Source organism: Panthera onca, chromosome C1 (genome assembly GCF_046562875.1).
Source record: "Panthera onca isolate mPanOnc1 chromosome C1, mPanOnc1 haplotype 2, whole genome shotgun sequence".
NCBI lineage: Eukaryota > Metazoa > Chordata > Mammalia > Carnivora > Felidae > Panthera > Panthera onca.
Window position 1 is genome coordinate 57,486,324 of NC_138346.1, and position 8,933 is coordinate 57,495,256.

An 8,933-nucleotide genomic window follows, 5' to 3' on the forward strand; every position below is an offset into this window, starting at 1 on the left:
GCCAACTGCACACACCCGCAGCCGTAGAGGGTTACGTTTTTCTTTCTTTCCTTCGTCTTTTTATTAAAAACAAAAGAAGACAAGAGAAGACTGCGCCAGGCTGGAACGGGTTAAGCTAGGCTGGGGGGGGCGGAAGAGAATCGCATTGCTTTGGTGTTTAGCAGGTTGGTTAGAGCAGAAAGCGATGCTCGCCGCAACTTGTTAATGGAGCGGGCTGCTAATTAGCTGCAAGCTCCTAACAGAAGCATAGGCTGCTGCGGAGCTGCACCTGTGCGAGCTGGGGAGGCCCGGGGAGGCCCAGAAGGTCCAGAGAGGCCCAAGGAGACAAGGGTGAGAGCCTGCGGTGTGCTCTCTTGGATAGGTGACTGTGAACTAGGCCCCAGAAAATCCATCCAGGAGCTCAATCAACTTAGAGCCTCCAACCCCGGAGAGAGCTTCCCTTGCACCGCCAGGCCAGGGCAGTCAGGGCCCTTCTTCCACCCGCCCACTCTTCTGGCGCGGCCCTTCTGCCGACACCTCCCCAGTTATCAATACCGCCTCTTCGCATTTCGGAAGAAACGGGAAGGTACTTACAGCCGCAGCCTCTCATGGTCCCGAACCTGTTGCAATGAAAACGGGGGTCACTTAAATTCCACATGATAATGTAGCAGAGGTAGAGGATACACAGAAAAATGACAAGGCCCAGACACCCCACCAATACCCAGACCTCCCTGCTTCGGGTGCCGCCCCCAGGAACTGCGCCAAGTTCTCCGCGGAGCGGAGCGGGAGACCGCAGTCCTCAAGGGCAGACCCGGGGAGTAGCAGAGTATGGTCCCCAACACCTCCCCCACTCCATGCACCCTTGGGCAAAACCTTACTGGTTGCTTGGCCAGACTCGGGCTGCCTGTAACAGGGTTTCCCCAGTGGGAAAACGGGAAGCGAGGAGAAAATGGGCCTTTGTGTCTTTCCTTCTGCACAATCAGCCGGGTGGGCGCAAGTCCACTGGGGAGGGGGCAGCCGCTGCATCTGTCCCCTGCCCTAGCGCCCTGTCTGCCTCGCGCTGGGAGCAATTCAACCCCTTTTGCCAGTTTCAGATTAGTTTCAAATTCCTCAGCCCCAACTAGCGCCCCCCCAAACCTGTCTTCTCCTTCCCAAAGAAGGACCAGGCATGACTGGGACTTGCCTTTCCACTCCTGCTCCAATTCAAAACAAAGAGCAATTTCCAAGGGAAATGAGGATTCAAATGATAACGAAGGAGGAGGAAAATCGATGGGTTTGAAGGTAAATGGCAATGCTTTAGATTGTTATGCAGCTCTATGGACCGGGCAGTATTTTGTCAGTATTGCTTCTGGAGAGCCCACAAAGCAAAGCGGTGATCCTCACAGGGGCTGGTGTCCAGCTTTAAGTTTTCATCCCTTCTATGATGGCAGTCTTCTCTGAGAAATCTCAGAGGCAAAGCCATCTCCATCCTTATCCTTTCTCTCTCTCTCCCTCCCCCCCGCCACTCTCTCCACCTAGACTACCACAGTTTCATTCCCGTCTGAAGCAGATGCTCCATTATGAGGAAGAGAGAGACAGTAAGTCCCTTTTGTGAGGTAGGAGCCCTCAGTTCCTAACTTTCTATGTCCCGAAGGGAGGGGAAGAGCCCAGGAGTCCCATTCTATTTGTTAATTTAGGTTTAGGCTAAAATGAACATTAATTTCGATGGGACTTCTCCTTACCCCAGGCAGAAAAGACAAGGCAGAGAAATCCCCCACCCCTGGAGTTGTCCTGGAAAAAGTAGTAAGTGACTTACTGTTTTTTTCTCCCAGTGGGCAGGGGAACTGGGAGTCGAACTGTCTCCTTCTGAGCCTGGCGCTAGCTGGAGCCTCTCACTTCCCTATCGCTGCTCCAAGAACCAAGCATCTGCACTTGTATGCTCTTAACCTAATTTATGGTGGGAATTATATTTTGGCTTGTCAACTCTCAAGCCATAAAACAAAGTTTATTGGAATCACGTGCTCGTAAATAGCCACTCAGGTCTCATCTCTGCACAACCATAAATAACCTTCGGCTTTAAACTTTTATTCACTAAATAAAGGTTCACTGAAACTGTTCTCTCACACTTAAATAGTTCCAAATATTCAGGATGCAAGGGGGGTCATATTCATATCAATACCCTGGGCTTTTCAAATAGCATCTTTTCAGAGAAGTCTGTTTAAGTTGGGAGATAGGGCTATTTCGAAAAGACTGGTTGGTGGGCATGTCTTATGATTCTTTGGCTGCATTCACTGTGAGTACCATCAGCTCCTTTATTTCAATCATTTTCTAGCTCTAGATGTGGTAAATAAAGAGGAAAATCAAAGGTTACCTCTTGTATATACCAGAAGTTATTTGAGATTTTGTTCAAACTTCAACAGAAAAAGGGTGGTGAGGGAGAGGCTGGGTGGGCTTGTGGGGGGCAGCTGGAGTTAACACTTGGATCTGTATTGTTGTGGATGGACTCAGTGAGAAAGGTGAAGGTAGCCACATGCCTAGAGGTTTCTATAATTTGCTTAGATCTGAAAGGGGAGCCTTTGCAAGTGACCAAACTGCTTAAAACAGCAAGACTTGGGGTTTGGTAAAGTGAGAAACTGGAGAATAGCCCCATCGGAATCTTTGGCAACTGAAGCTCTAAAGAAGGTTATAAAACAATAAAACAGCCCTGGTGTGAAGGGGACAGGGTGTGAGGAAGCAAATGAGGCTCTCAAGGAACCCAAGCCCAGGAAGTCAGATGTCCCTACTCCCACAGGGCTCGAGTCCCTGAGCCCAAACCTGAGCACAAAGCTACACCCCCACGCTGCCACTCCCACTGGAGGGAGAGCCTAAGAGTGGAGGAGGGAGTGCACTCTCCTGCTGAGAAAGCCCAAAAAAGGAGCTTGGGCCTGAGCGCTGCTCTCCAGGAGGATGTGACATTCTGTGCTGGGCAAGGTGGGGGTGGGAAAGATGCCCCCAGCTCCTACCAAGGTGGGTAAATAAAACGAGAAGTGACCCCAGCACCCTTCCATAGCCCGCCAGAGTTTGCACCAGTGTGAAAATACGTGTGTTTTTTACTATTCTGGTTAAAAAAGCATTAGGTGTTATGTGTAGGTTTGTAAAGCCCACACACATATGATTTCTAAGTCAACTTCAGTTGCAAAAGCTCTCATCAGCAAGTCCAACCAAGCCCCTGAAAGAAACCCCTCTCTACAAAGATCTCTTTGCATCCTAATTTCTACCCATTCACTGTGTATTTCTAAACCCATTTCCTGGTTTGACTTTCATTAGCTAGAAAGCAGGAGCTGTTAGCTCCGACCTACCTACCGTAGGACATTTTTTCTCCCCCCCCCCCCTCCTCCATTAGCCACTCAGGACGACCTTTTTCTTTTACAGTTGGTAGCATCTGTCTTTAAAGTATGAGCAAAGATCGACCCTTTAAAAACTGATTTCTGATTCTGTTAGGACTAGGTGAGCAGTTTCAAAATAAGTCCCAGTTAATCCACTGTAAGAAAATAATTAGAATTTGAGAGGTTGAGGAAAGCTTTATTTCTCCTTAGGCTAATAAAACAGAATTAATCAAAGGATATATGACTTTCCAGGCAATTGTGATGAGCTTTTCACGGGGGGTGGGATATAAGGAGGAGACCAGGCTGAGGAGGTGGTTGAAACAATGCCGGGCGCCTAATCCGGGCTCAGTAGATATTTTCTGAATGAATGGTAATGAAGGATGGTGACTGGGCTTGCAGTCTTTACTGCGGCTTACACAGGAAGATTAATAAAATGACACAGACTACTCTGTATATTTAGATAATAACAGGAAAGTAACTAGCTATGCATACAGAAAAGGAGGAAAGGAAGACATTAAGGCAGACATTTTCAATTACTTTCTAATCTTAGAGCAGCCAGGAACATGATTAAGGAGAGAGTGTCCACCTTCCTACAGTCTTTGCTTGCCCCAGGGCCCCCAGTGTCCCGGGCGTCTGTGAATGAATGAGAGAGTGGGGATGGGGAAGAACAAACTTGATCTAATAAAAAGACTGAGCATCAGGGGTAGCAACATACTAACTTGGGCCAGTTTGCTGGAGTTTTCTCAAGGAGTTTCAATGGTGGTGTTGGTGCTGGTAATGGAAGAAGAGGTGGGGAAGGAGAGGTTGAAGTCTTCTTTACAACTTGTAAGGAATTAGTTTTGGGGGAAAGTGGGACTCTGGGCACTACCCCTCCCCATTTGGCTAGAAAGAGCCAGTCCTGGGAATTCCTGCCCAGAGAGCTCCCATGAGGTAGGGTCCCGTGTAGGACTCCACCAACCTAGAAGCCAGAGCAGCTTTTCCAGGAAGGAGGAGAAAGTGAAGGCGCACCAGCAGGTGTCGGCTATAGTCCAAATGTAATGAGGCCTACCCTCTGCCCACCCTAACGGTCCTTGCTATGTGGCTCCAGGAAAGAATATTCTGACATTGACTTTTAAGAGGCCTCTTGCCCAGAGGTATTGTTGAGCACTCCTCTTTTTTTTTTTATGTTTATTTTTGAGCGAGCGAGCAAGTGAGAGAGAGAGAGAGAGTGTGTGTGTGTGTGTGTGTGTGTGTGTGTGTGCATGAGTGGGGGAGGGGCAGAGATAGAGGGGTACAGAGGATCTGAAGCGGACTCTGCGCTGTCAGAACAGAGCCCAATGTGGGGCTTGAACTCATGAACCATGAGATCATGACCTGAGCCAAAGTCAGATGCTGAACTGACTGAGCCACCTAGGTGTCCTGTCTCTTCTTAAGCTAAGTGTCTGCATAACCAGGATAGGTAGGGATGGGACTTTGAATGAAATCCCTAGATGGGGGGCAGTTGGAAGGAGACTACACAGGCCTGGCACTTAGGAACACAGGATGGGGGTAGAGCCAGAGAAGGGCTGAGCAGGAAGTCCCGAGCAGGAGAGAAATATGATCCCATATTCCTGGCCCTGTATTCTATCACTGGAAGAAGAACACTTCTCCCACTACCCTCACCCCTACCCCCTACAATGGAGTCTTCTCATTGGAGGTCTGGCTTCGTGTCCTCTGGGAAGAAAAGGTGACCCCAGAAGAAAACTCCAATAGTGAGAGATGGGATCCAAAAGAATGGGCCCTGAGACAGGATCTCTGATGATGGAGCCGGGGGTGACGAAGCCCCCAGTGGTCCCAAGAAAGGGAGGGTCTGGGGTGGTCACCTTAGTACTTTGAGAAACAAGAGTGGAGGTTAGATGGCACAGGGGTTGGGTGTGGCTGGGAATGCAGCACTGCCCTATGCCATGGGCCAAACCTCATCTGACGTGGTTGATAGCTAAAGAGACCATGTGTGTTTTGAGAGAAAATCTGACCCAGATTTTCCTGGTTAAGCCAAGAGAAGCAGTTTGGCCAATGGCTGCGGAGGCCCTGTTAGGAAAAATCTGTAAGTATAAGTCATGGAAGCCAGGACTAAGGGGGTGGAACCTGGTTACAAGGGGTGTGTGCGTGTACATGGGTTGTAGCATGAAGTAGCACTTACATAGCTCTTCTTAAAAGATATAAGGAATCTCAAAAAATTGCAAGAGCTGATGGAAATCTGGGAGGATAAGGCCACTCCAAGATCTACCTTGGCATCACTGTGGCCCAAGTTGGGAGCTGTGGCTCAGCCATGGCCCTGAGGCCAAGATCTTGAAACATAAGCCGATTAAGAGGGAATGGAACACTTCTGACATCCCACTGGCCATTTGCTTTTCTATCCTGCCCCAGATTTCAAGAGACTAGAAAGAAGAGACTTGCTCTGGTGGGTGTCAGTGATAGGTGGTGGTGGAGAAGGTGACTCTAGGAGCTGCATAGTGGGAGGCCTGCTCTCAGGAAAGGCCTGAAGCCTTCTGTAGAAGCCCGAGATGTGCCTGTGTGGGTGCAAGGCCTCTTCAACCTGATATCTGCCCACTGAGGAGCTAGGGGCACTTTCCTTCTGAATGTGGCCCTGAAGTCTACCCATAGGCAGATGCCAGATACTGAGACCCAAGGGGGCAGGGCCTACAAGGCCCACCACAGCAATAGGAAGAGTCCCAGATCTATGTTCTCCTGGGTGAGCCAGCCTAGGCCTGTCTTCTCCTCTGTAGAATTCAAGAATTGGGTGAATGAACAAGGTCTCTTTCAGCTCTAAAAGTCTAGGCCTGATTGTTGAGCAGGAAAAGGATACTGATGATAAGTAACACATACCGAATGTTTGTTATGTGCCAAAATACAGTTTTTAAGTACTTAACCAGTGAGTTAATGTATGCAAGGTGGTGAGAATAGTGCATGGTACATAGCATTGCTGTATAAGTAAAAATCTTCATAACGACCCTTGAAGGTACTCTTATTCCTCCTTTTCAAATGAGGGAACAGGCCTTACTTTCCTAAGGTTACATAGCAGGTTAGTAGTAAAGAATTGAACCTAAGCAGTCCGGACTGAGAACATTTTTGTTCTCTTTAAAATCTTTAGTTAGTAAGAAGTCAATGTTCCCCTTCCCTAAATGGGAGCAATTAATCAGCCTATGGGGTAGTGACATTTAAAAACGTGATTAGGGAGGGAGCCCCAGGAACTATGGGGTTGCTGAGCAGTAAAGGGAACTTGGTGCCTGGACACCAAAGAACCACAGAAGAATCAGGAGAGACTCTTGACCAGCGGTTCACAAATGTAAGCATGCTTCTTAATTGCCTTGGGAGAGCGTGTTTACAAAATGCAGGTCCCAGATATTCTGATTTAATGTCTGGCCTGAGACCCAGGAACCTAAATTATTAACAATTTGAATGCAGGCCTTCATTAAGAATCGTTGGCCTAAAGTAGGGAAAAGAGGGAAGAAAAAGACTGCATTGCCATGGAGGATCAGTGGGGTTGGATCAGAGCCCGATGTTGAAAGTGGGTGTCACAATGGTGCCAGAAACACCCCGTGGAGCCCACCAAAGTCCTGAAATGGGCGCAGTGGTGAAAAAAGGGTGTGGAAAAAAGTAGAGATGACAATCTGCAGTGTCCTCAACCTGCAAAGTCAATGAGATTCTCCCCGAGAGCCTCAAGGAAGGCCAGAGGGAATCCCTCAACCCAAGCCCGGTCGTAGGAAAGCCAAGTCTAGGCCATTCCGACAACGTCGGGATGGGGGGCGCTGAACGCAGTGCTTTTCAAGGCTGTCCGTTCTGGGTATCAGGGATCACAGTAAGGAAAAGTGGCAAGAACAGCAGCCCAGCCTCAGGGGGCTGGTTAAACGCGGCTTGTCCAACCGCGGGACCCTGGTTTCCTGCTCTTAGCCCAGTGCGCAGAAATCGCGCCACCTCCGGGAAGGCGGAGGAAGTGAGGTGGCCTGCCACCACTACCTTCAGGCTCCGCGGCCTCAGTTCTGCCTCGGCTGCCCCTCCAGGGAAGCGGCCCTCTGGGGGTGGGTGCCGTACCTCCGACCCTCCTCCGAGACAGAAAGCACCCTGCGATTAGAAGAGGAGGGAGGGGAGTCACATGTCTTTCCCTACCCCCGCCCGCGCCCGGGGCATCTCCGGCGCCGCTGCAGCGGGCGAGACGCTTGTCCTACAGCGCCTCCTCCTGGACAAGGCGCCGACAGTCGAGCAGGGGGACTGAGCCTGCCCGGGAAACCGCGTTCTGAGGCTTCTACGCGCGGGTGGAGGTCTTCCGCACCAAAGGCTCTGAGCTGGTCCCTCAGTGTCCCCTGGGGCGACCAGAAGTCGAAAGGATCCAGAGAATGGCTCCCATCCCACCCCCAACCTCGTCCCGGCTTGTGGCCCAGGAGAGTGCATCCCTTATTAATTAGGCGAGTCCAGGCGGAAAATCCCTCCGGTTTGTCGTTTATTTATTTATTTGGCCGCTCTATGCTGAGCCACTGGCCCCCTCAGAGCCCTCAAACGTGCTGCTCTAGAGTAACAAAATCCGGGAATGGTCCGCCTGAAGGACTGGCCCGAAGTTTGGCGGTTTGAGTAGACGCCAGGAGGAAAGGCCTTTTCCCAAGCAGAGGCACCAGGCTGGAAAAAAATCTATACACTTCCCCGAGGATCACACATATAAATCTTCTTTTAAGTGTTAAAAGTGTGTGTGTGTGTGTGTGTGTGTGTGTGTGTGTGTGTGTGTGTGTTTCTTTTAACACCTTGAAAGATTTGGCTTCCCTTTGGCCACTAGTTCCTATTTGCAGGCTGTTTCTAAAGTACAGACTTAAATTGGGATGGGGTGGTGAGTCAAGATGCTTGAAAATAACGTAATCAACGACAACATGGTTGGCTATATTTAGAATGAAGGCAGGAATAAAGGCAAGATGAGTAGCGAATTCTGAGGGAGGGAGGAGTGGCGAGATCAGGTTATATCTTCCTGCTCTGAGTCCGCTCAACCCCTCCCCCCATCTGCGCCTTATGGTTGGATCCCCGGGCTGGGCTATTTCACTGCACATGCGCCACACGCCAAACGAGCGTGCGTGGCAGGCGCTTAGAGCCCTGAACGGTAAGCGCAGCGTGCGCAGCGCTTTGCGGTGTGTGCCACCGCGCACTCCTTGCGTGCTTACCTGCAGAGCAGCTTGGACACCCCGTCTGAGAGAGGCAGAAAACGTACTTTTTCTTTCTTCCTTCCTTTTTTTTTTTTTTTCTTCAGCAAAACCTGTATTAAAACCCCCAACGGTCCTTTCTGATTTGCAAGCTCTGTTCCGCCAAACCAACAAAATCGCCATGTTGTCAACGAACACTCTCAAGGTTGTCATTTGGATTAGCAATTTCACATCTACTGCACGGCTTCTCTTGAGTCGTTAATCAAGGCGGGGCGGGGGGGGGGGGAAATCACTCCCTATGGTCAGAAAGCACAACTTATCCCTCATTCGGCACAGCCATCAAGTCTAAGGGACCATTTCCTAGAAAGAGGGTATCTGTTCACACCAATTCCGGAAAAAGTGGCCCCAAATTGGACTTACATCGGAATTCCGAGTTCTTGGTGGCTTCTCCCTAGCTTCCGGTGCCCTCGCG